Genomic DNA, 26,955 nt, shown 5'->3' with positions numbered 1-26,955 from the left:
GTAAATAGAAACACAAAGAAAATAAGAAATATACGACAAAGTAAGTTAAATTTAAAAAATTTACCTGGCATAGCTAAACTCTAATTTTTAAAAAAGGCAGTTCTACCAGTGAACTAAATGGAATTTTCAGTGTGTTTTTCTTCATAATAGTTTGTAAAATTCTCAAGAATAAGTACCATATAATATTCCATAGTACATGTACAAAACTTAGCAATTTTATATATTAACTAGAGGCCCAGTGCATGAAATTCGTGCATGGGTACGGTTCATAGGCCTGGCCTGCAATCAGGGCCATCTTCCCTGGCTGCTAGCAGCTGGCCCCACCCCCTGCCACCACCCACCCCTGTTCACCATCTGGCAATTGGAGCCTGCCGGCCAGGGAGAGGGACTAAGAGGTTGGCCGGCAGGCCCTGATCTGGCTATTGGGGCCTGTGGGCTGGGGGCAGCTCCTGCATTGAGCATCTGCCCCCTTGTGGTCAGTGCGTGTCATAGCGACTGGTCATTCCACCATTTGGTTGATTTGCATGTTACCCTTTTACTATATCGGATTTCTTTATTAGTAAAAATAGCATATTTAAAATAATGTAGTGTTTTTTATTATATATTAGAAAGTTGAACATTTTTTAGTTGAGAACTCACTAATGCCAGAATTTGGGGTATGAGAATCACTAAGTTTCTAAAAGAAATAGAGAGTTGGAGAAATTTTATTCCTTTCCATATTGACATTAACATCCCTAAGTAACTAGATTATTATTTTCAGTTTTATAAAAATTTATTTTAAAACAACACTACTTATAAGATAAAGAAATTGGGTAACCATTATGGATTTTCTCTGGTATCTTTAAAATTTTGTTGATGTGTTGTGGGCGTTTGATAGAGGCAGTCAACTCCCACAGCAAAATTTCTTTAACAAATAATAATAGTAATAATAATAGCCACTATAATAATAGCAACCACTGATCAAGCTCCTATAATTGTGTCTAGCACTCTTAAGAGTTATATATACTTTATTATATATTATTCTTACTCTTATATCCTATCCTATCTAATAAAAAATAATATGCAAATTGACCATTGCTCCAACACACAAGATGGCTGCCCCATGTGGCCAAAGATGGCCACCCCCATGTGGACACAAGATGGCCACCACAAGATGGCTGGCAGGGGAGGGCAGTTGTGGGTGATCAGGCCAGCAGGGGAGGGCAGTTGGGAGGGACCAGGCCTGCAAGGGAGGACAGTTGGGGGACCCAGGCCAGCAGGGGAGGGCAGTTGGGAGGGACCCAGGCCAGCAGGGGAGGGCAGTTGGGGGCAAACAGGCCTGCAGGGGAGGGCAGTTGGGACCAAACAGGCCTGCAGGGCAGGGCAGTTAGGGGTTACCGGGCCAGCAGGGGAGGGCAGTTGGGGGTGACCAGGCCTGCAGGGGAAGACAGTTAGGGGTGACCAGGCTGTCAGGAGAGGGCAGTTAGGGGTGACCAGTCCACCAGGGGAGGGCAGTTAGGGGCAATCAGGCTGGCAGGGGAGCAGTTAGGCATTGATCAGGCTGGCAGGGGAGTGGTTAGGGGATGATCAGGCTGGCAGGGAGAAGTGGTTAGGGGCAATCAGGCAGGCAGGCATGTGAGCAGTTGGGAGCCAGCAGTCCTGGATTGTGAGAGGGATGTCCGACTGCCCATTTAGGCCCGATCCCCTAAATGGGCAGTCGGACATCCCTTGAGGGGTCCCAGATTGGAGAGGGTACAGGCTGGGCTGAGGGACACCCCCCTACCCATGCACGAAATTCGTGCATGGGGCCTCTAGTATTTATCATAAATACAGTGTATGATAATTACAACAACCTTATATGGTGAATACTATTATATTCATATTAGAGTTCAGGAAACTAAATCTTAGAGATATTATGTGACTTGTCTGAGTTCCTATAATTCCCTAAGCATTGTACCAAGGATTTGAATCTAAAAATTCCATCTACTTTCCTCTCTTCTTCTTCTTTTTTTAAAAAATATATTATATTGATTTTTTACAGAGAGGAAGGGAGAGGGATAGAGAGTTAGAAACGTCGACGAGAGAGAAACATTGATCAGCTGCCTCCTGAACACCCCCTACTGGGGATGTGCCCGCAACCAAGGTACATGCCCTTGACTGGAATCGAACCTGGGACCCTTCAGTCCGCAGGCCGATGCTCTATCCACTGAGCCAAACTGGTCAGGGCTCCTCTCTTCTACTTTACCATCTGTCACAAAAAATTTGTAGATAGGGAAACTTAGTTTTCTGGGAATATGATATCCATGTTTTGAAAGTACCAATATAATATCTATGGTCTGTTTCTAGGGATGTAATCATAGCTTTCTCAAGGGAAACTTTCTAAAGATCAATATTGTTTTAAAATTATTTACTCTGTAGACACTAAAACTCTAAGGTCCCCCAACAAAGGTAAGTCCTTTAATATTTGTTAGTAATGTATAATCTATAAATGTAGTATAAGGCAAATAAAGTGAAATGAAAGAGTAATTATCATATATAAAAGCATAGCTTTAAGTAAAATTTAAAATGTTTGTAACATTTTTAGTGAATTATAGTATTTACCATATTTTTAAAGAGTTTGGAAGTTTGAAGTATGTATTTATATGCAAGACTATTTGTCAGACTAGAATACCATTTCATTTGTTGATACTGCTAACATACACTATATATTTTATAAAATCCATTTAATTATATGATGAACATCATGAGAAAATTATACTTTGCAGAAACACTTTAAGACAATTATAGCTCAATTTTGCTTCCCTCAAATAAGAAATAGCAGCACTGTCTCCCTTCCCCTTGCCAATAACATTCTCAAATAAAAAAAGGCCAGAAGATTAGATTACAAATTCTAATATCTCTTGCTACAGTAATATTTTAAAGTCATTACAAAAAAAATAACATTCAGCCCTCTGGTAATTATTGAATTAAGTCCTAAATGTTTTATAGCATGTGTGAACTCAGAATGGAATCTGTGGTTTGAGGAAAACCTGGGAGGGGATCTATTCTAACACTGCATCAGCATCACCACCACCACCAGTGAGGGGATCAACCAACCTCGACTTGACTGTGCCCAAGTTTATAGAATTCACTACCTATTATGAGATCACAATAAAAAAATGTTCATTTCTAATTCTTAGAAAGTACTTCTTTGAACTGAATTCTCTAAAATTTATATTCATTTGTCCTAGATCTACCCTCTGCAGTTAAACTGATAAGTTATAATCCTTTATCCATGTGGAAGTACTTTTATTATTTGAGGACAGTTATCAAATCCCTTTACTTCCTTTCACCCCTGATCCTTTAACTATTTATTTTGATCTTGAGACCATTACCAACTTAATCACCCTTGGGAAATCTCTACTTACTAAATGAGTGATGTTAAGTAAATTGGTATGATTTATCACAATTTCTGACTTTTATTCAGGAACTCCTTCAGGTGAAGATTTAACATCCATAATTTTGACTATTTTAGAGAAAATTCAAAGACCCGTGAAGTAAAATGATTAGTAATTCTGCTAATTGAAAATTTGAATTGTACACATTCTAAAACTGCCATACAGATGCAAATCACTTAATGGGTAAGAGTAAGTAAACCTGATCAGCCAACAACCATATTTCCATGTAGCTATTTGCACATAAAAGGTAACTTTTGCTACAGTGCATGAATGTGTATGTGTGTGTGAGTGAAAAATGACCACAAAAATAGTCAACTGCTAGTGTGGTGTTGGAAATGGAGTAGCAGTAAACAGTCTCAGAATGCCATGATGATAGCCACAAGAAAAGATTTTGATAATGCAGGACTTCCGGATCACACTAACAAATCCAATGATGTAATCAAAAGAAGAGCTAAGTAAAGTGTTCCCTCTGACTGGAGGGGCTTCTCATTCATCTTCATATCCTTTGGGCAAGTAAACAGATTCCAACCACATCTAAGGTCTCATTAACTATATAAACAACTACAACTAGAGTTCAGGTGAGAACCACATAGCACAATCTTCTCTTTCCATAGAAGCATTACCTTGGTACTTTCCAGCATCAAGTATGACTGAGAAGAACTTAACCACTTAAATATTCTTTCTAAGAAAACTTCTACTTAGTTCTTTTTATTTACAGAAAGCTTTTAGAATCTCCTCTATCTTTGGAGATATGAAATTTTACAAAAATAATTGTAAGAATGGATTTTGTTTATAATTCTATTTAGTTGTCTAGCAGCCTTTTATTTTAGTTTTTCCATCACCATCTATCCCCTCTTTACCTTCTTCCACCTCCACCCAATCCCCCCACCACACAATCACCACACTGTTGTCCATGTCCATGAGTTTTCTCTCTCTCTCTTTTTTTCTCAATGTCTCCACTTCCCCCAACACCCCACCACCAGGGCTGTCTGCCTGCTCTATATCTATGAGTCAGACTGTCTCTATTTTGCTTAGTAGTTCATGAAATTCCACATATGAGTGAAATCATATGCTACTTGTCCTAGCAGATCTACCTAACACATACAAACAAACAAAATCTAGCAATCTTTTAATCTGCGGATCTTTAGCTCATTTCTTTTATACTTTTCTCAATTCCATTTTCACTCAACTTTCCCTCATAGCACTCAAATTTCTTTATATTTTCAGTCTGAATTTTTGGGTTTAAAATCTGGGAGATAGTTTCATTCACATCTCTGATCCTACTATACCATTTTAAATTCCTGGCAGTAATATTTTAATTCCTAAGAATTTTTTCTTATTCTAGGGTTTCTTTAAAATTTTTTTCATAAAAATCTATTTTTATTTTATAGCTACAAAGTCTTTGATACTTTGGGCACATGGATAACCATGTAAATTGCATATTTTACTTTAGCATATTTTTAGAATATTTAGCAGGCGAGGCACCTCAAATCAGAATAAGAAGGCCTTTACTCTGGCATGTTCAATGATTATAAAGTCACACTAAAATCCTAGCAATTTTTAGGTAGATTTGTTTTTTTTATTTTAGAGGATAGTCCTTCAGTTTTCTTCATATGGTGCACATTTTAAACTCATAGTCATGCTACATTATGGGGCCTTGGGTTAGACTGGCACATCTTGAAAGTTGTTGAACAATAGCATTTTCTTTTACCTTGCTGGGTAGTGCCCCTTGTGTGTACCTGCTGACTCTATTAAGAGACTCTTCATGAAGTCCCCAGTAAAATAGCTCTGGATATTGCTTTTTAAACTAATTCTCTGTTTATTCTGGCTCATGTTATTCCTGCTTTGTTTCATCTGTCACCACACACATCTGTTTTGTGTCTTTCAAAATTGTATTATTAACATTAGTCCACTATTGGCCTTCACTCCTATTTTCTTGGTATTGTGGGTTTATTCATATGTATACACCTTTATTTTAATTTCAGTGGTGTTTTATAAGAGCCAGGAGGCATATGAATGTTCTTAGGTCACCCTCTTGAAGCAAGAGATACTTAGATCCAAGACAAATGTTAAATGGTATTTTAATAAACAAAATCTTGAATAGTACAGAAAAATCTAGAAGAGTAGCAATGCAATGGAGTGGACTACACTACCTGGAAGAGGCAGATTTCTAATAAAGTTGGCCAAAAATTTAAGAGCAGGGGCTGGTCAATGCCACAACCACCACAACAAAAAGGAGGCCAGATGAAGCCACGGGAAGTTGTAAGATATAAGGTGACCCCAGACTGTGCAGGAAAGAAGGGCCTATCTGGGGGAAGGGTTAATAAAGGTCCTAGTGACATGGGTCTTTGAGTGCTACATTTTTGTTAAAATAGATAACAATGAGACTCTGTATATTCCTGAAAATGAGGATGACAGGAAGAATGCAATGTTTGGAGAACATTATCATACCAGTTGTATAAGCAATAGACTGGATAAAAGACAGATGAGGGCAAGGGAGATGCCTGTGAGCTTGTTGATGTAGTCCAGGAGTGATGGTCTAAGGGATGAGCAGAGGACTGTGGCTGTGGGGGCAGAAAAGCAGGAGGTGAGCAAGCCCTCCTGCTGCTTGGTATAACTTCATTTATTATATTTTACTTCCCAAAAGAAGACAACAAAATAAGAACACGTACAAAAAAGGGATCTGAAACAAAATATCTTTATCTGTAAACACAATTGTAGATAAAATAGGTGGATATTATATTATTTTTCTACCTTTCTATATTTAAAATATATAAAATTTAATAAAATTAAGAATAAAGGGAAGGCATATGAATTTTAATTGGTTGGTGTATCTGCTAATGCACAGCATAGGCTCACATCCCAGCTCTACAACTTGCTCAGATAAAACTGATAATTGACTTAAACTTTCTGAGTCACAGATACCTAATCTTTAAAATGAAGTTGATAATAATAGTACCAACCTCATAGAATTCTCAGAACAATACAATAAGATTGAGCATGGAAAACCAAGATTGCTTGTTATAATTATACAAGCCTCAAAAATAATTTTTTAAGATATAGAATCTTACAGATCAATGAGGCATATCTCAATCTATACAAACTATTGCTTAACAATCAATAGTGTTTTACCACAGTAATTTGTATTAATAAAAATAGAACTAAGGAGAATGTATTAGTTAAAACAACTCTAATTTTAAAAAATTACTCAGTGAATCTTTACTCTTATGCCAATTAAAAATAAGTCATTTGACCATGACTGTTTCCTTATTAATTCAAAAAATACACTTTAATTATGAATGCATTATAGTTTTACATTTTAAGTACTTCCAAGTGAGCTAAAATTGTTTCTAAGTCTCGCTCCAATATACGTAGTCATAGCATATGTTGTCCACATGGTTATTTCTGCTCTACAACATACTAATGAGACTTTCTTGAATTAAATATTAGTTCTGAGGATGAAATTTCCTTCTGGAATTTAAAAATTCTGAAGCAAAACCAAGATTACTAAAGTTATTCAGATGTAGGAGGTAATTAACATAAAAATATAGTACTATTTATGGTGGTTAGTTTTCACAATATTATTTAAGTCAACTTGTGTTTTGTGTCTAGGAATTATAGTATTACCAGAATACATCTCACTTATTCTTCTTTACTCATGTGCATAACTATATAATAATTGCCAGTGGAAATTGCTTTGAAAAACAGTAAAGATGTTCCTAAAAAAATTTAAAATAGAGCTACCCTATAATCCAGCAATTTTACTTCTAAGTATTTATCCAAAGAAAACAAAAACAAAAACTTGAAAAGATATATGCAGCCCTTTATTCATTGCAGTATTATTTACAACAGCCACGATATGGAAACAACCTAAATGTTCATCAATGGATGAATGAATAAAGAAATACATGGTACACACACACACACACACACACACGCACACACACACACACACACACGTTGGAATATTATTATTGCCATTAAAAAAAGAGAAAATCTTGTTATTTGTGATCACATGAATGGAACTGAGGGCATTATGCTAAGTGAAATAAGTGAGACAGAGAAACACAAATACCCACATACCATATAGATTTCATTTATATGGGGAATCTAAAAAACAAAAACAAACTCAAAAACCACCCAAACTCATAGATACAGAAAACAGCTTGCCCGAGGGTGGGGTTAGGAGTGTATGTAAAATGGGTAAAGGGAAAAAAAGGAGAAAATAAATAAAATTATAAATAAATAACCTGGATAGTTATGAGGGGGAAAAAAGAATAATTGCCAATAGTGCAATAGTGGCCCGGTTTTTATGACCTTGTTTTAATGGCTGAAAATACCTAGTTAATTTTTCTTCATGGTATAACCAGTTTGAAAATTAGAGTAAATTTTTATTTCATACTAGACAATGTAGTCTCTGGAAGAGTTACCAAATCAAATCTTCCAAGGATTACCAATTACAATTGATAAAATTCAGGTTTTCTTTCTATTGGTTGATTCAAAATACTCATAATTATAATTATAATTATTATATATCTGTTTATTTGCAAAAGAAAGTTCTAAATGTTAAAAATATCATTTGTGATAGTATTGCATTTGCCAGTTTTATTTAAACTTACAATAATAAAGCAATCATGGCCAAGTCTCCTTATTTGTAGGTTAACAAAATTAATTTTTTTAAAAAAGAAAAAGATACTACTTGGCTGTAAGAAAGAAGGAAATTTTACCCTTTGCAATAGCATGGATGGCCCTGGAGAACCTTATGCTAAGTGAATAAGCCAGTCAGAGAAAGACAAGTACCATATGATTTCACACATATGTGGGATCTAATGAGCAAGCAAAAGAGAGACATACTTATAGATAGAGAGCAGGCTGACCACTGTCAGGGGAGGGGCAGCTGGGAAGGAGGAGGAACAGAGGCATTGAGCAAACATAAATAAATAAATAAATAAATAAATAAATAAATAAATAAATAAATAAATCCACACTAATAAAAGAGAAAGATACAAATTGACTGTACCTCCATGATGCCCACCAGCCAATCAGGAGTGAGTATGCAAATTAACCTACCAAAGATGGTGGATCAATTTGCATCTGCAGGTGCTGAGCGAAGACTGAAGACTGAAGACTGAAGATGACTGAAGACTGAAGAGGCTTGGCTTCTCTGCTGTGGTCAGAGCGAAGGCCTGGGTCCCAGGTGCTAGAGAAAAACTGGTGCCGGCAGCCAGGGGAAGGAAGGCCTATTGCACTAATCTTCGTGCAACAGGCCTCTAGTAAATAAATAAAAGAGAGAAAGGACTCATGGACACTGACAGCAGTGTGGTGATTACCCCAGTGGGGTTTGGGGGTGGAGAAGGGTATATGGGAGATAAATGATGATGGATGAAGACTTGACTTGGGGTGGTGAACACATAATACAGTGTATAGATTATGTGTTACAGAATTGTGTACCTGAAACCTGCATAATTTTGTTAACCAGTGTCACCCCAATACATTTTTAAAAAGGAAAATAAATAAAAGGAAAGGAACTTTTGCCAGGATATTATAGAAAATATCCTGGTATATCTAGATGTCATTTTTTGAGTTCAACAACTCATATACATAAATATCCATTAAGACTAGTTAATTAAAGCATTTTTTTTCAAAATATTTTTAAAATTTTTAATTACAGTTGACATACAATGTTACTTTAATTTCAGGTATACAACCTAGTGATTGAACATTTATATAACTTACAAAGTGATCACCCCAATAAGTCCAGTACCCAACTGATATAACATATCCATATTATAGTCATTACAACACTGTATGAAATAAGCTTTTAAAATATGATGAGTATTTGAAAGTGTGAACTGAACATTTGTTAATGAAAGCTGTTAGCAACATATAGACTGCTTTGGGGGCAGGATTATGACTGGGTGACTAGGCTGCCTTGTGTCCTTGGTATCAGGCGTCTAAGATGCTAGATTGGGCTTGGTGTTGTTCTCTTTTGCTTATCACACTCTGTTCTGAAGTGTTCTGCAATTCATTTTGATTTGGTGCCTTTTTGCTATCTTATTTCAATTGTATGCTCCATTATGAAAATGGGTGGTAAACATATAACATTTATATAAGAATCACTGGGCTAATCCTTGTGCTGGTAGTGATAAACTACAATTTAAACAACACTTGGAATTACTAATCAAATGGTGGATTATCTCAGTGATATTTAGGTTTCATAGTTATATACTTACAATTTTTTAAAACCCATTATTATCAAACAATCCTGGAGGAAAAATAACATTGCTATTGCAAGTCTGCTGCACTCCAGTCTAAATCTGTTTTTATTTTTCATTAAAATTCCTCTTGTGGCTCAAATACTTAATAACTTTGGATTTCTCAGATGTGATTCTTGAGTTATAACAGAGCAAACTCTATCCCACAGTAGTAGAGAACATGGGAATCAATTCTACTTATTCCTCCCCAAAACACATTTTTACATAACACCAATATGCATGCCCCTATAACACCTTAAATGTTTGTACTAGTCTAAAAAGAGCTTTAAAAACTTTAGTAAAAATAGCTTAATATGAAATGTGTATAGGCTTATGATGGAAAGTTGCCTCCCAAAAGTCCTTATCCAAAAGGCAGTGAATGGTATCATATCAGAATGAGTGCCAGTAGGGCCACAAAATCGTTTCTACCTTTCATTAATTTCACCCTGGCTAAGGGCAAATAAGTGCTGGTGGAATAAAACTTGCAGGAACCATTAGTATTCTGATCTATCCTTTAAATAGAAATAGTAATTTATCTTTCGTGATGAAATATTGAGACATTCCTACTCATAATCTCTTTTTAGTTGTTTTTTGATCATGTAATTCTTTCACCAATAACTAGGGGATAATATCAGTAACAAAGATAGTGCATTATTTTTTCTTTATCTTTTTCTTTGATTCCAACTTTGAGAAGTAGTTATGATTATCCCTATTTTATAATTAAGCATGCCACAGCTTTCCGAGAGGGAAACTGACTCCAAGAGAAAGAATGTAGTAGGGCCACCATTTTAGCCACTGTCAGATCCAAAAATCCGTGTATTTGCTCTATAGCATGGCAATTGTTTACATTTAATTCCTCATGATATAAATATTTTTAGAATAAATTATATAAATGTCTGAAATAATATCAACATTTTGAGTATTAATCTTGATGAACACAGGGGTGTTTTGTAGAGTAGTGTTGGAGCCATGTAAATGCAATGACACAGTCTTGGCCATCACATAGCTCCTTTTTCTTTGTTTCTCTTTCCTGCCTCAACTTCCTTAACATTTGGACCCATCAAGCAATTAAGTTTGATCACTGATTTGGGGAGGCAAAAGCAATAGACAAGGGTTTATACATTTTCAAGTGTCCTCGGAAATCAAAAGAATATTTTAAAAGAATCATTTTCCCATTGATACAAAATTTTTAATAACCTGTACAAGGTATGCATTTTTCTGTCACTCTCTGTTTAAAATAGGAAGCTCACATACACATATTATTTCTCCCTCCAACATTCAAGTGCAATAATAACATGAGTATGCTAATCCCTTTGTTTTCTTTGGGTAGATGCTTGGGATTGTTTTTCTAATATCTTTAGACACATTAGATCATGTGGAAGGGAAGGAAAACAGATTTACTCTTACTCATTGGATGTGCCAGACACTAGGATACTTAATGCCCAATATTTTACTTACTCCTTGAAACTACTAGTATTCCCAGGAAAGGTCCTAATATCCCCATTTTTATACATGAAGAACCTCGAGTGAAGGTTGTTTAAGTTACTGGCCCAAATGAACAGAATGATGAAATATGGTTTTAAACAGGACTGTCTATACTTTCCACTATGCAAAATATTATTGGCTATAGTAATTAAGAGACAAAAGCTTTAGCTTCTTTTTTTCCATTATGTTAGCTTTGAAGATACCTTATCTTTTGAATAGAATAATTTTCAATACCTAGTAAATATATTAGGGAAATCCAGTGACTTTTGACAAAATTTAAACTGATAATTCCAGAATTGATACTTGTCAGATAACAGAAGTTCTTTTCCCACTTAACATTAAATTCATTAATGACAATACCACAAAATTACTTCTGCCTAAAACCTCATAAAACAGGAACTAATCAAAACAAACACACTTATAGCTAATGATGATTTTAATTTAGCTGTAAATGCCTCAAAGGCTAATAATTAGAGAGCAGTTATACGCTTTTTGTTTTGCAAAATAAATTATTGCTGTGTATTTTGCTACAATTTTCTCTATTTAATTTTGCTAAAGTAGTGCTCTCTGTTTTAAATTTGAAAATGGATCTAATTGTTAGATAACTTAGATAACCATATTAAAATCAATTTTCTGTTTAAAATAGTGTCTCATAAATATGTTTTGAACAATAAAACTGGCCACAAATGTGCCATTAAACAACAACAAAAAGAGGCAAGTAAATAAACTCTTTGCAGCCCTTGATTGCATGGCACTACTCACTTTAGATTTAATGAAGGGTCTTTTGTTTAGCAATAGGGATGGCTGTTAAAGAGATGTTTAGCATAGGGATGTAGCTCTAAATAATGAAACTTATCCTAAAACTAGAGGCCCAGTGCATGAATTCATGCACCAGTGGGGTCCCTCAGCCTGGCCTTCAGGATCAGGTTGAAACCAGCTCTCTGACATTCCCTGAGGGGCCCCAGATTGCGAGAGGGTGCAGGCCAGGCCGAGGGACCCCACAGGTGCATGATTGGGACCAGGGAGAGATGCCAGAGGTTGGCAAGCTGGGGAGGGACCACGTGAGGGCTCTAGGGCGTGTCCAGCCCATCTCACTCAGTCCTGATCAGCCAGACCCCTATCAGTCGGAGCGTCTACTACCTAGTAGTCAGTGCATATCATAGCGACTGGTCGACCTGTCGATTGTCTGCCCCCTGGTGGTCAGTGCACATCATAGCGAGTGGTTGAGCGGCCTTAACATATCATTAGCATATTACGCTTTGATGGGTTAAACAACCGAGCAGATGACTGGACACTTAGCATATTAGGCTTTTATTATATAAGATTGCATATTCTCCCTAAACAGGCATGATCATCAGTGTTTTCTCTTTAGAGCAGTAGCTCCAAAATTGCAAAAGTAAATTAAGATCAATGATATTAAGTTATCCCTTTGACTGGTCTAGAGGTTTTAACAGAAGGGGTAGGAACAATGAGTTTGTTCTATTAATGTGAAGAACACTGACTATCGAATTACAAATAGAGCCAACAACCATTATTGACAAAATTATTTTTAGGAGAGAGACCATCAAAAGAGTGAGATGTAGGTACCATATTTTTTAACTCTAGTATGAGAAAAACAAAACCATTCTAAATGAGATTGAAAGTAAATTGAACTATAAAAGGAAAGGACTAAATTTTGGATATTTAATTATAGTAGCTGCTATTTCTTCCCCACTTCTGAAAAAAATACTCTTTTGTTTTTTGTTGCTTAAGATATAAATAATAGGCACTCATTTAAAAAATCAAATAATACCTTAATTAAATAAGGTGAAAAACTAAAGGCTATTCTGAATCTCTAAGCCTGGGGTAAAGGTAGCTGACATTAATTTTTTGATGTCTCTCTTTGCACTTTGAAATATATGTATATATGTACACACACACACACACACACACACACACATATATACAAATAAATAGATTTTTACATAAGTAAGAGGCCATCTCCATTGTGTTCTATGGGAATGGTGTACCCCTGGAGATGTACAATGTACAGATACCATAAATGGAGTCATAATACATATACTGTTATTGTTATTTTGGATTGGGGGGGAGATGTAAATGTCAGGCCTTTCCTTATATCAGTACCAATTTTCTATCTCCTTCTGAGGATATCAGAACATAAAATTTAATCATATCTAATAATATAGATATTTATTTATTTTTTTTAAAGAAATATGGTTTTTTTTTGTTTGTTTGTTTGTTTTTTAAATATTTTATTGATTTTTTACAGAGAGGAAGGAAGAGTGATAGATAGTCAGAAACATCAATGAGAGAGAAACATCGATCAGCTGCCTCTTGCACACCTCCTACTGGGGATGTGCCCGCAACCAAGTTACATGCCCTTGACCGGAATCGAACCTGGGACCTTTCAGTCCGCAGGCTGACGCTCTTCCACTGAGCCAAACCGGTTTTGGCATAATATAGATATTTAATCATATCTGTAATTTTCAGTCCAGTTGTTTTAGGAAATTAGATCTTATCATATAAACTTTTCTTCTCATTGCTTTTCTCACTTTTTTGGTTAAGGCTCCTTAATATTTCATATTGTACATGTATCACCATTTATTGATGGTTCTAATTCTTGGCTGTTATGAGAAATAGTGAAATAAACATTCTTTTATATGTCCTCCCAACTTGGTGTATAACTTCCAATGGAATACATTCACAAGAGATAAATTTCTGAATTGAAGTCTAAGTAATATAAATTTTAATGGGGAATCTATAACTCTTTACATTTCTTGCTGAATTGTGTATACATAACATCTTCCTGACATCAGCACTGGTTATGGATCTTACAGGACTTTAATATTTTTTTGAAATCTGACCACTGGTGAATTTTGAGCATCAATTCAGATGCTGATTAATTCTGTATTTCTCTTCAGGTCATAGTCCATTGTTTTAGTTTGCACCTTTTCTTTGTCAATTACTAAGGACATTATTATTGAATTATTGAAATTAAACCTTTGCATCCAGAAAAAAATAATATTTTTGCTCACACATACCTTTTTTTGTCATGAAAATTTTATACTTTTTCTATATTCAATATATAAATATAGATAATTTTTAAAATAACTTATGGAGTATGGAGTCTTGGAGATCTCTAATATCCTCTGTATGTGTAGGGATTTAGATTTTCTGCAAAATCTAAATTGTATGACTTTGTAAATTTAACCTTTTCACCTATTTTAAATTATTTTTACATATAAGATGGAATTCATTTATAGTTTCTTTATGAAACAAGTTGTGTCAATTTATCCTTTCCTCCCACTTATTTTATATGTATGTTTTTTATATCAAGGATATAATACTGAATTATTTGTCTGATAAATTTATCTGTCTTGTACCACCACCATATTGAATGATGCATATATAGTATGTTCTGATATCTGGTAAGCAAGTTTCCCCTAAATTTCTTATCTTTGTAATTTTTTTTTCTTTGAAAGATAGTTATTATTCTCTGGGAACTTTAAATATTTTATGCACTTTCAAATGAGTCTCTTGAATTGTTCATTGGAACTGTACTAAACTGATATGTAACTGTGGGAATATGATACTTTTAAGATATTAGATTTTTCCATTTGAGAACATATGTTTTTCAGTTCATTCAGTTTTACATTATGTCCTGCAGCCAGCATGCTTGAAAAACTGCTGAATATCATCAAGAACAGTGAAAATCTAAAGCGTTATGATCTGGGGCTGACCCCTCACCAACTCAGTGAATACAGACATTTTCCCAGGGAGGGGCAGGGTGTGAAGACTGGTAGCTTCTCTGATGTGGTCAAAGGGGCTCACTCAGTTTGGAGCAGTGAGCAATGACCAACACCCATTGGCATTGTCAATATAAGTGATGATCTTGGAAGTGTGTAGATGAAGAGGGACAATGTCTCTATTAGCCTGAGTTTGTGGTCATGGTTATAAGAAGCATATTACTAACTGAGATTGTGTTGCTGTGCAAGAGACTGGTGACCAACCCAGGGACACACTCACCACTGCCCTTGAAGCTGCATGTGTGTATATATACATATAGGAAATATGAAAGGGTCCAAAAAAAGTAGAAGCAAGCTAGAGAACACTTGAAAATGGCCTCAATTTTAAATTTTTCTCCCATCCATACACAGATCTGTGGACAGAGAATGGATGCCTTACTAAATTAAGGTGCTTGAGCATAATTTCTGTATTATAATTAGATGACTCCCAACATATGCACAAGCAAAGGTAACCCCTAGGAAGCTAGGCTTAATAACAAAAAACAAGAGCAAAAAATACTTTAAAAAGTACTAAACAGAGATATTAGTGGTCACACAGTACAGTACAAGCAAATTTCACAGATTTAGGCTAGGAAAGTTACTCATCAAAAGAAAAACAAAACATCAAAGTAACAATTGTCAAAGGGGGGAAATGAGGATTGAGAGAAGTTAAAATATATTATCCAAAACGTCAAGTTTTTAACCAAAAATTGCAAGACAAGAAACAGAAAAGTGTAACCCATTCTGGGGGTGGGGAGGAAACAATCGACTGATTCTATTGCCACCAGATGCTGGAATGTAACTAAGATGTAAAAGTAGTTATTATTAATATGTTCAAAGAAGAAAGAAATACCATATTTGAAGAGTTAAAAGCAAGCATAACAACAGTAAATCAATAGTGCTCAAAAAAGACATTGAAATCAGAAAATTTATTTTAAAAATTGAAGAAGGTTTAACAGGAACTCCAAGACCTTGTGGGATAATATAAAGCATATCAACAAACATTAAATAGGAGTCAAAACAAAATGCTATATCCTGTGTGAATCTATTTATATAAAATTTTAGAAAAGCAAATATGGTATTCTGTAAAATAGATCTGTTGTTGCCTGGAACTGAGGGTCATGGAGTGGATCAACATTAAATGGGCAAAGCAAATTGATGAAGGGAAGGCTAGTGCCCCTCCTCAATTTCATAAAGCTTAGCAGAGATCAGGTAGTACATTTAATAAGATGTTATGAAATATAAAGGGACAGTAGAAGTATAACAAAGAACATAATAATTGCATAGGCTCAATCCTCAAATTTATTCTAGACCAGCTCCTTGCTTTACCTATGGCCTGCCCACATCGGAAACCTCTTGGTACCTTAGAGTCTAAGCAAAACTAACCCCTGTCCTATGAGGAAGAGAAGATTTTTTTCCCTACGAAGCTAATATTTTCTTACCTTTCCTGCCACCTAACTACAGTATTTCCCAGGTAAACCGCAGCCCTATCCACAAGAATGTGGTGTGGCTCCTTGTTTAATATAACAGCCACACTATGGTTTTATATCCCTTCATTTCCCAAAGTCTCGGGCTTTTCTCTATCAAATAACACCATAGATAAGACATCAGCATCTCAGAATATACTATTCTGCCCATGCTTAATCCATTTTCGTTTTAGTCCACATCATCAAGGCTTCAAATCATCCAGGGTTCCATTTCCAACCAAAGCTGTCATGTTGTTTGAGGGGTAAATGAAACCTGAAGGAAAACATTTGTGAAGGTTTCATCACCATGGAATGGAATGTTTCATCGTCATGGAATGTTTTAATCAGTGACATGACTAGATTGAATTTATATATTAAAAGGTTATTCAAGTAGAAGTGTAATGGGGGAGACTAATAGCTAAGAAACCACCTATTTGAGACAAAGGAGGAAGAATGATAAAGGAGGATGAAGCTGTAGACATAGAAGCCAAAATGCAAGTCACACGTATATGACTTACGGTGATAGATTTAGTGGTGGTAATAATGGTGTTTAGGATAGTTAATGTTACTTAATGCTTGCTCTGTGCCACAATGCCAGTCATTCATTTGACCTTTACAACAATACTGAATATTATTGGTACTGCTTAACATTCTCATTTGGCAGAAGTTAGTAACCTGTCTAAATTGACAAGAAACAGACTACCAATGCTGGATTCAGATCCAGGCTAACTCCAAACCCTGTACTTAAAAACTACGCTAGGTGAAATATTGTAAGGAGAGAATGACTGACTGGTGCCAGTGATCAAAGACCAGTGAAATGTGACCTGGAGATTTCTACTGGGGTGGGAGAGTTGAAAATAAGCCTTCAGGTCTTTGATTCTTATAATTATAATCCATTCTCCTTTTTTTTTTTTTTAACTTGACTTATATTTCTCATAGTATGGAGCCTCTAAATTTCCCCTCTACTGTAATAGCACTTAATGTAAAAGCTTTATCATATTTCTTTTAAAATATTCTGATTTACTTCAGTCTGAGTCCTTGCACTCTCTGAGGATTGTGAGACCTTCAGGGTCAGCCATTATTGGAATTCCTCCTCCTCCACTATGTTATACAAGACCCAGAAAAATGAAGAAGGGACCTGTTTCTCAGTCCTTTGGCCACTCTTTCTTACTGTCATCTGTGGTTCATCATCAGTCAGGCATGACTTTGATGGCTCATAGCCAGTATTGACATTGAGTGCTACCAAGGTACCCAGAGCAGAGGCATGTAAATAGAACATTTTTATATGGGCCCATGTCACTGTGTGTGTATATTACATAATATTGATTCCTGGTGACTCTATGTGTGAGTGATGTCCACAGTGTCCTATCTTCAACAGCCCTGCTCAGCTCCTGTGAACTCATGCCTATGGCTTCTTTTATGGAGTCAATTCATTTCATAATTGGTCTTCCCCTTTTCCTGCTGCCTTCTATTTTTCCCCCCAGAGAACCCTGCATTCTCATGGTTTGCCCAAGGTAGGACAGTTTTAGGTAGTCACAAGAATTTATAGAGAAAAATAGAAAATGTTATTGAAGGACATTAATGAGAACCCAAATACAGGAAGAGTGTACCATGTTAATGGATTGCAGTAGTCATTGTAGAAAATATTTGCTTGTCTGACAATCTTTAAGTGATACTAACCAAAATCACAAGAGGGTTTGCCAGATCCTAAAGCTTATTTCAAAATAGAAACAGAGAGCAAAAATCATTCTGAAAAAGAAGAAATAGTTTTTGGTACTAAATGTTACTACCACAAGGACCCACTCTCATTACATGTAAAATAAAGTCAGAGATACTTAAAGTCCTTTACAGCTCACAGAATGTAAGAATAATTTCACTTTCTTTCTTCAAAGTCCTCTGAAGCAAGAAAATATAAAACTTCTTTTGGCATCCCTTTTCAACCATGTTTCATTTTTGAAAGTTATTTTTGAGGTCTAAGCTAAATATCTTGTCCTTAAGCTTCTTATTTTGTCACCAATCTTTGTGCTATTAAGACTTCAAATTCTTAAAGACTCTTATTGAGTTCTCATCATTCTTTTCACCCAGTTGGGGAAATAAAAATAGTGTTTTATGAAGCTTCCCTTATTTTCATACCTCTGCTGTTTTCGAGAAGTTTCTTTTTGGTTATGTTTCTCTCAAACCTGATTGGGTCAGGAGGACTGGTAGTGTGTAGAAGGTGGGTAGAAGGCAGCAGATATATGGCAGTTATAGGGGAAACTTTTGTTTTGAGGAGTATGTTACTGATCCTGTAGTTTAAGTAGCATTATAGCAGAGGGTGTTCTAATAAACAATAATCTTGGTTTATAAGTTTGCTAAATCAAGCTAATAGGATATTTCTATAACACAATGTATGATAAGCACTATATGATTTCCAGTATGTTTTTTAAAATATATTTTATTGATTTTTTACAGAGAGGAATGGAGAGGGATAGAGAGTTAGAAACATCGATGAGAGAGGAACATCGATCAGCTGCCTCCTGCATACCCCCAAAGAAGTTCACATCCTAATTCCCCCAAATATGGCTAAATTACATTATATGGCAAGATGGAATTAAGGTTGCAGATGGAATGACCTTGGAATGGGAAGATTAGGCTGGATTTTCCAGTGAGTCTGAGGTAATCTCAAGGAGCTTTTAAATGTGGAAGAGGTGACAGAACAGTCAGTGACAGAGTGATGTGATATGAGAAAGAATAAACCAGCCATCACTTGCTTTGAAAATGGAAGGGGCCATGAGGCACGAAAAACATGAAGTCTTAAGAGATTGGAAAAGACAAGAAAATAGGTTCTTATTGAAAGACTAGTAGCCCTGCACACGAATCCGTGTGCCAGTAGCTCTCTGTGGGGCTTGGCTGCTCCATGCCTGCTGCCCAGAGGCTCTTTGTGGCCCAGAGGCCCATCCGTCGCCAGGCTTGGAATGCTTGCCTCATCACCATGGCGACAAAGCAAGCATTCCACCAGGCTGCTCATGCTGCCCACTCTCAGCGGCTGCCCCCCACCCCGGGACTGGGGGACTCTGGCAGGGCTGAGAGGACTGGGCGCCGCCATCTTGTGGCTATGGGCACTGCCATCTTTGTGATGGAGTGATGGTTAATTTGCATACTACCCTTTTATTAGATGGGATTTGTTCCCCAACACCAAATACATGGTGTGTTTTCCAACACCAATTCTTCAATTCTGCAACACTGACTATGTGTCCAACATTTCAATTCAATTCTGACTCAACTCCTAGAGTTAGCACAGACCCCACCAGGTAAGGGCTCAGTCCCACAAGACCACCTCTACTTCAGATGCCCAGGCTACCCACATTTCTGCCTGGTTGACTATAAATCCAGGGATTCCCATTACTCCTCCTAATTTGCTGGAATGACTCACAAAACTCAGGAAAACATTTTACTTACTAATACAGGTAGATTTAAAAAAAGGATACAACTCAAGAACAGCCAAATGAAAGAAATGCACATAGGGGGCATGCAGAGCTTCCATGCCCATCTAGGAGTGCCACTCTTCCAGACCTCTATGTGTTCACCAATCTGGAAACTCTCCAAACTCTATGACTCAGGGGTTTTTAATGGAGGTTTCATTATGTAGGCATGATTGATTAAATCACTGGCCATTGGCCATTGAGTTCAATCACCAGCACTTCTTGCTTCTTCTCTTCCTCCCTTTTGGTAGGGCTGAAAGTCTCAACCCTCTGATCATGACTTGATCTTTCTGGAGGCCAGCCTCTATCCTGAAGCTATAAAGGGGTACTTTGGCCAAGAGCCATCTCATTAGCAACCAAAGATAATCCTATCACTCAGGAGGTTCTATGGGTTTTAGGAGCTCTGGGCTAGGAACCAGGGAGAAAGACTATTTTTTATTATACCACACTCCCCTAAAAACTTCAGAAAGAAACACAGTCCTGTCAACACAACTTGATTTTAGTTCAATGAGACCCATTTTGGACTTCTGACTTGCAGACCAATTTAGATTCTTTTTTACCACTATATTTGTGGTAATTTGTTAGAGCAGCAATAGATGACTAATAGTCCATTTCATAAACATTTGCAACAGATTACTACATTCATATAGTGAGGAAGAAATTCAGATATTAAAAACATAGGAACAGCATTTATTTTTGTTGGTTGGTTGGTTTTCTAGATATTGTATTTGTGAAACACCATTTTTCACATTAATTTTTCCTCTTGTATAGTTGTTTATATCAATGCAATGCAACGTGACAGGATACTGACATTTGAAGGAAAATATACTATTTTCAGATCAGATATCAGCTGTCAACTTGGATATGGTGTATTGTTTCTGATATTTTACAGCCCAGTTCACAAAAATTTTACATGCTTACAATTCAGTTCTTGTGTGAAAAATTTGTTGAAATATGTTGCATATGGAGTGCACAATAAGAACCATTATGGACAAAGCCTGAATATGTTATTTTTGGTCTGAATATGTAAAGAGGAAATAAAATGAGAGATTGAAAAAATACTCACTGAAGCAAATGAAATTGGTAAATAATTTACATCAGTAAGTGTTCTCAACACACAAAATGAATAAGTATTCTGTATTGCTTACTAACAATTCAAAATTCAGTGTACTCTCCATACTTGGGGCTGGATTTTTGTAGTGGTCAGAAATCAGGAAACTAAATGTTGGCTAGTTAAGTGCTGTTTTTTTGTTGATTGTATTAGAAAACTATGATGTAATTAAGGGAATCTACAAATTATAAATATATAGAAAAATAAGCCTCTCAATATTATTATATATGTAGAAACTGGTTACCATTTCTGTTAACATTCATTTATAAAGTATGTCACTTTCAACCAGAAAATACAGAAAAATACAAAATATTCAGATTATTGCATTGATGACAGTGACATGGATGAATTAGTATTTCCTTTGCACCCTAAGGTCAGTGGAGACAGTGAACTGAAATCCATGCAGCACATGGATAATGGGATTAAAGCAATCACATTTTCAAGAAAACAAACTAGGTCTTAATTTGATCTGAAGAACCATGATTTTTAAAAGTGAATAAATTAATCAGGCTTACATTTGTCACTTCCAAAGCAAACATGACATTGAATCATTTCTTCTCTTCTTGTTAGGCATAATTCATTATTTTTGTTAATATTGCTATTATTATTTATATTCAAAATAAAAATGTCTAAATTGTTAAAACTACAGAATTAACTAACATGTTTAAAAAACACTTTAGGATTTACATATTTTTACCCATATTACTTTACTTAATTTTCACAGTTATTATTTAAGATAAGAGGAAATTAAAAAAAAAATTTTAAGCTAGGAATAAATGCTTGAGCTCCGATTTTCTCTTTTCAATTTTAAATTCAGGTATGTGGCACAGGGCCAGGTATATGGAGATTATCCTATAAATGATTTTTTAGCCTACCTTCACCTTATAATTTTTTAATTTATTTTTCATCATAAATCAAAACAATGTCACCAATTATTTAATTAACAGATTCAAATTATGGCGAAACCTAATTCCAAGCTGGGTGTTATTATTGTCACAAACAATTCCACATCTCCTCTGATAAAGGCTTAGCAGGGCCTCTTATGTGGTTGACATTTTGTGCCCTACACACGTTCCCCATGTCAGGGTGAAAGCTAGCTGCTGTTCAGCCCAGGTTGGCTTGGCAAGCAATGTCAGCCAGAGAGAAGAGCTGCCTTCTTATAATTAATTCTCCCAGAAGGGGTGCCTTTTTGCAATTCATAAAAGGCATAAAGGCATCATGTGTGCCCTGGTTTAGGACAACAAAATATCTTATTAATTTAATTTACCTTATTAATCTGACATCAGTTACTAGATATATGTATTGACTATACTATAGTAAATATATGGATTTATATCTATATAACTGAAATCATTTTATCTCAGACATGAAGATATTTGTAGTGTTTTCTGAAATTTCCCACTATGGTTCACTCATAAAATTTCTTTATAAATAATTTGGCACAATGATCCCATTTCTCCACAACAACATTATAAGAAAATGGGGCCAAAGGTGACCAAAATGGACAGACACCCCATTGAATTGTGTCCTCCTCTCTCTGAGTGTTATAAAGATGTAAATAACCCCATAACCTGACATCTGGAAGGTCAGATTTACAGAAGCATATATAACTATATCAGCTTCATGGATGGGAAATGAGAGTTTATTAATTCAAAGAGGCCTAAGTAACAAACACTCCATTTAATAACATTCATCCAATCTCCCATTATAATGTCATTATTTAGGTTCAAGATCAGTATTTTTGCAATATATACTACTTACTGGTTGATTGAATTAACATTTATGTAATTCTTAATATGAGTCATACATTTTCTAATTGTTTTTATAAGTACTAACTCATTTAATTCCCTTAAAGGTAATTCTTATACTTCCATACTACACCAGGTCAATCACTACCAGGGATATTTTGGCCATGCATTTATTAAATACTAAAGGCCCGGTGCACAAAATTCATGCACTTGGGGCAGGGGGAGGGGGGAGCGGGAAGAGTCGTCCCTCAGCCTGGCCTGCACCCTCTAGCAGTATGGGAGCCCTTGGGGGATGTCCGACTGCCGGCTTTGAGCCCAGCTTCTGGCACACTGACCACCAGGGGGCAGCTCCTGCATTGAGCGTCTGCCCCCTGGTGGTCGGTGCATGTCATAGCGACCGGTCATTCCACCATTTGGTCGATTTGCATATTAGCCTTTATTTACATTGGATGCTTTTATTACATACTCTGACTTCTTATATTTTTTAATCAATAATTTTTCTAATCTGTATAACCAGTCCAAAATTAATTCCTTCCATTCTGAGACTGACATCAGACCTCACTATCATTTATAGCTGTCAATTAAATATTACTTTAAAATACATTACATTGTTAATATTCTTTAAAATAGTCTCACTGTTCCTGTGTTCTTGCCTCATAACAAATATTTGTTAATGTTTATACTCCTAAAATAGTATGTGTTACTCATTTTATATCTAAGGTTTTTTAAGGGATTTTTTAAAATAAAAAAATGTTTGAAAACTGTGGCTGTAGGCAAATGACTTTGAGTAAGAAAGTCAACAGAATTGTGGTTCCGGAAACATAATTCTGGTGGCAGTGTAGTAACTGACTGGAAGAGAGGAGAAACTATGATGTAACATAAGGTATGGAATATCCTAGTCGCTGTTCCGTTAGCAGAGCTACCACTTGTCAAGCACTAACTGTGTGCCTCGGATTGTGCCAAGTCCATTTTTTCTCATTGTCACACCAGCCAGGCAGGTGCTGCCACCTTCATGTTAGTGGCCTGTAGTGGATAAGTGGCTTGTCCAATCAAAGCTCTTTGCATTACAGCGTAGTGTTGTTCTCCGGGTACTTCATTGAACTGTGATGTGTATGACTTGTTTTTAAAAATAGATTGTAATTCTTTCAGATACGTTACTTACTACATTTGAAGCCAGGAATCAGTGAGTAATTGACATATGTTTGTGGATAGATACAAGGATAAACAAAGATAGTAAACTTGCCCCAAATTCCTGTAGTATTTTGGATATTCAGAACAATAAATATTAACTGATTAATGCACACACTTTCCTATTTTTTTTTTATTTTTTTTTTTTACTTTGGGCTGTTTTGGTTTGAAGTCCAAGTCAACTTATGTTGCAAAATCTACAGTTCAGAAGGTTCCAGTAGAAATGTCCTTCTCCATATATTTACATGTTAGTACTTTCTTCTAAGTAAACTGAAAGTTCAAAAGCAAGTTTTGGATTGAAAATTTATCTTAGTTCTTTTGAAGATAGTAAAAGTGAAAAACCCCCACACATTTGAATGCAGGATGCCTTTAAGCTTGCTCTCTCGCCCTTGCCCTCCCCTTCCCCCATTCTTCCTGTGAGGCATCAGAATAAAGGGCCCTCCTTTGAACTAAATCACCCACTGTGCGTAGCTGATATCATAAGCACAGACATATACACCTCATAACCAGCGCTCTCACACCTTATCAGAACATTCTCTTCTCAAAGGCAAGGATGTTGGATCCCAGGCTTTTTGAATGTGGTCCTATCTGTCAATTAGGGGTAAAGAGAAAAAAAGTACTTCGTGGGTGAGGGTGCGGGGGTCATCTGGGTTTGTTTAGGCTTCACTTAGCTTAAGCCTATTGAAGTCTAATTCATTTTGTGTTTTTCCTGATGGTGAACAAAGCAGCTGAACTTTGTATTTCTTTGTAATGCTGACATTTCCTTCATGCAATTTAAAATTAAACCTTTTATTAGTCCAGGGAAGGCTGAGGCAGGAAACAATAGAAGCTCGGGGAGAGTAATTATTTCTGTTCCATTGTGGAGGATGTTTGAGCTTTTGATTAGTTGCACTATACAGTACTTAACAGCTAACCAATCTTACCACGATTAACAATACATGAGAAGTTTTTTTTTATGCTCACCCTGGGCTGCACACCCCTGAAATGTTGGCTTTATATGTTTCTTGGTGGCTTCAATCTTGTTTTAAAAACACCTCTTATTTTCTGGGGTGTTTGCAAACGACCACACTATCAGCAGCATGGTGCAGGCAGCAGCAGGCCTGGCAAGAGGGGATCAGGATGAAATGGATGCAAAAAGCTGTGGGTTGTGCACCATTAAGTGTTCTCAGTGTGTTTCTAATGAGCTTATGATGGCCTCACTGAATTACTGTTTTTACTCCAGCCCAGTAAATTACAGTGGGCCCAAATTAAATCAGTGGGGCTCAATAGAAGCCAGTCTTCATCAGGGTCCACATTTGTAAGAATTAAAAAATCATACTTAATCATGTTTAATCATGTCTATTGTCTCCAGGATGTTGATTCACTTTCTTCCCCCAAATATTTGGGTGCTAGATATACACAGTGGCTTCATGCTCAAGGAGCGATTTTATTTCATTTCTCATTTTATGCAAATGTAATTCTTATCCCACTCCTGGCCATGGCAAACCACTTGCAATGTGAATATGAAAGATGAATTCCAACTCAGTAATCACTACTAAGTAGTAATACTGTTATCATTACCACATCTGTATACATGAGTTGCTAAATATGTGAAGCTTTCTCTTTGACTTCAAAGTATTCTAAATGCTGGGATTTGGTAAATTATATATTATTACATGGCAATAACCTATATGATTTGGGCTAAACATGTTCTTGAAAAGCCTTGAGGAGAACCTACAATGTGTCATCCTCTGTGTGAATGAATGGCCACATTGTATAGATAGAATAAGCCATGCCACACGGATCAGCTTTCAAGAATAAAAAATAAAATGCTACTAAGGTTTGAACTGGGAGAAATAAAATTTACAGAAAATGGGATAATCACTACATTTTCTAACATTATTTCACATAACTATTATGTCAGGCAATTAATACTTTTGGGACTTCCTGTATAAGGGTTAAAGAAATATTACAGACATTAAATAATTTTGGTTCACAGTGTTTCTTTTATAATTCTCATTGCTATACAACTATTTGGTTTTGGCTACACCAAAGAAGAAGAAAAAAATGCCCCAAAGAGCATTTAAGTGGAACTGACTCCAAGTTTCCATTTTCTAAGACCAGACAGCATAATCCCTGTCCATTAATGTATTAATTGGTTATCATATTACTGGTGGAGGGTCAAACTAGGCTATTTAATTTATTGTAGGAAATAAAATTTCTCTTTCCTTTCCCTCAGAATGCAGCCATCATCCTGTCCAGCCTTTCCCCATCTGGCTCAAACCAGCTTAACAACAGGACCTTATACAGTTATAAATAAATAATCCAGGTTCTTGTTCCTAAAATGGAACGTAGCACAGAGCTGGTTTAGAAGTTGGCATCGCATGTCTTGCGTATGTGAAGTATCAGCATTGATTAGCACAGACAGGAGATCAGAAAACCATGAAGCACTTTTGAAACCTTGATAGGAAGTGACTCCCTCTGGATGCAGATTTATTGATACTGACAACATTGTGTTTTTTTCTCTCAATTTTTTAAAAAGTGAAAGCACTTGTACATGGAAAAATACGGAAACCCAAACGAATAATGGAAAAACAACAGGTCAATAGAACTGAATGTCCCAGCTCCGGAAAGAACCTGTGTGTGAGCTTAGAGGGATGGGAGAGAGGGGAAGAAGGAGAAAGAAGGAAAGGAGGATGGTGGGGAGGAAGGAAGGAAAGGTTAAATACAAAATGAGTTCAGCAGAGTTTTAAAAAAATAAATATCCCACATAATTTTTTAATGTTTGCAAAAATCCATTTTTTGGGTTCATCTATTTCTTTAAAAGGAAGGTCTATGATATTCAGCAACATTAGCCTAAAACCTGGATCTTTTGTAAAACTTCATCTCACAGTGACATTATATACACACACACACAAAGGTAAGAGAGTTATGTAATAGTAAATTCCCTCTAAACAAACAAAACAGAAAGAAAAATAAGACAGCAAATAGAAGAAAAGGTAAAATGGCCCTAAACATAGCAACGTTCCAAATGTCAAAGTCTCCTAATTTTTGTTGTTGTT

Source organism: Plecotus auritus (genome assembly GCF_963455305.1).
Source record: "Plecotus auritus genome assembly, chromosome: 11".
Taxonomy (NCBI): Eukaryota; Metazoa; Chordata; class Mammalia; order Chiroptera; family Vespertilionidae; genus Plecotus; species Plecotus auritus.
The sequence above is the reverse complement of the archived record's forward strand: the minus strand, read 5'-3'. Positions refer to the sequence as shown.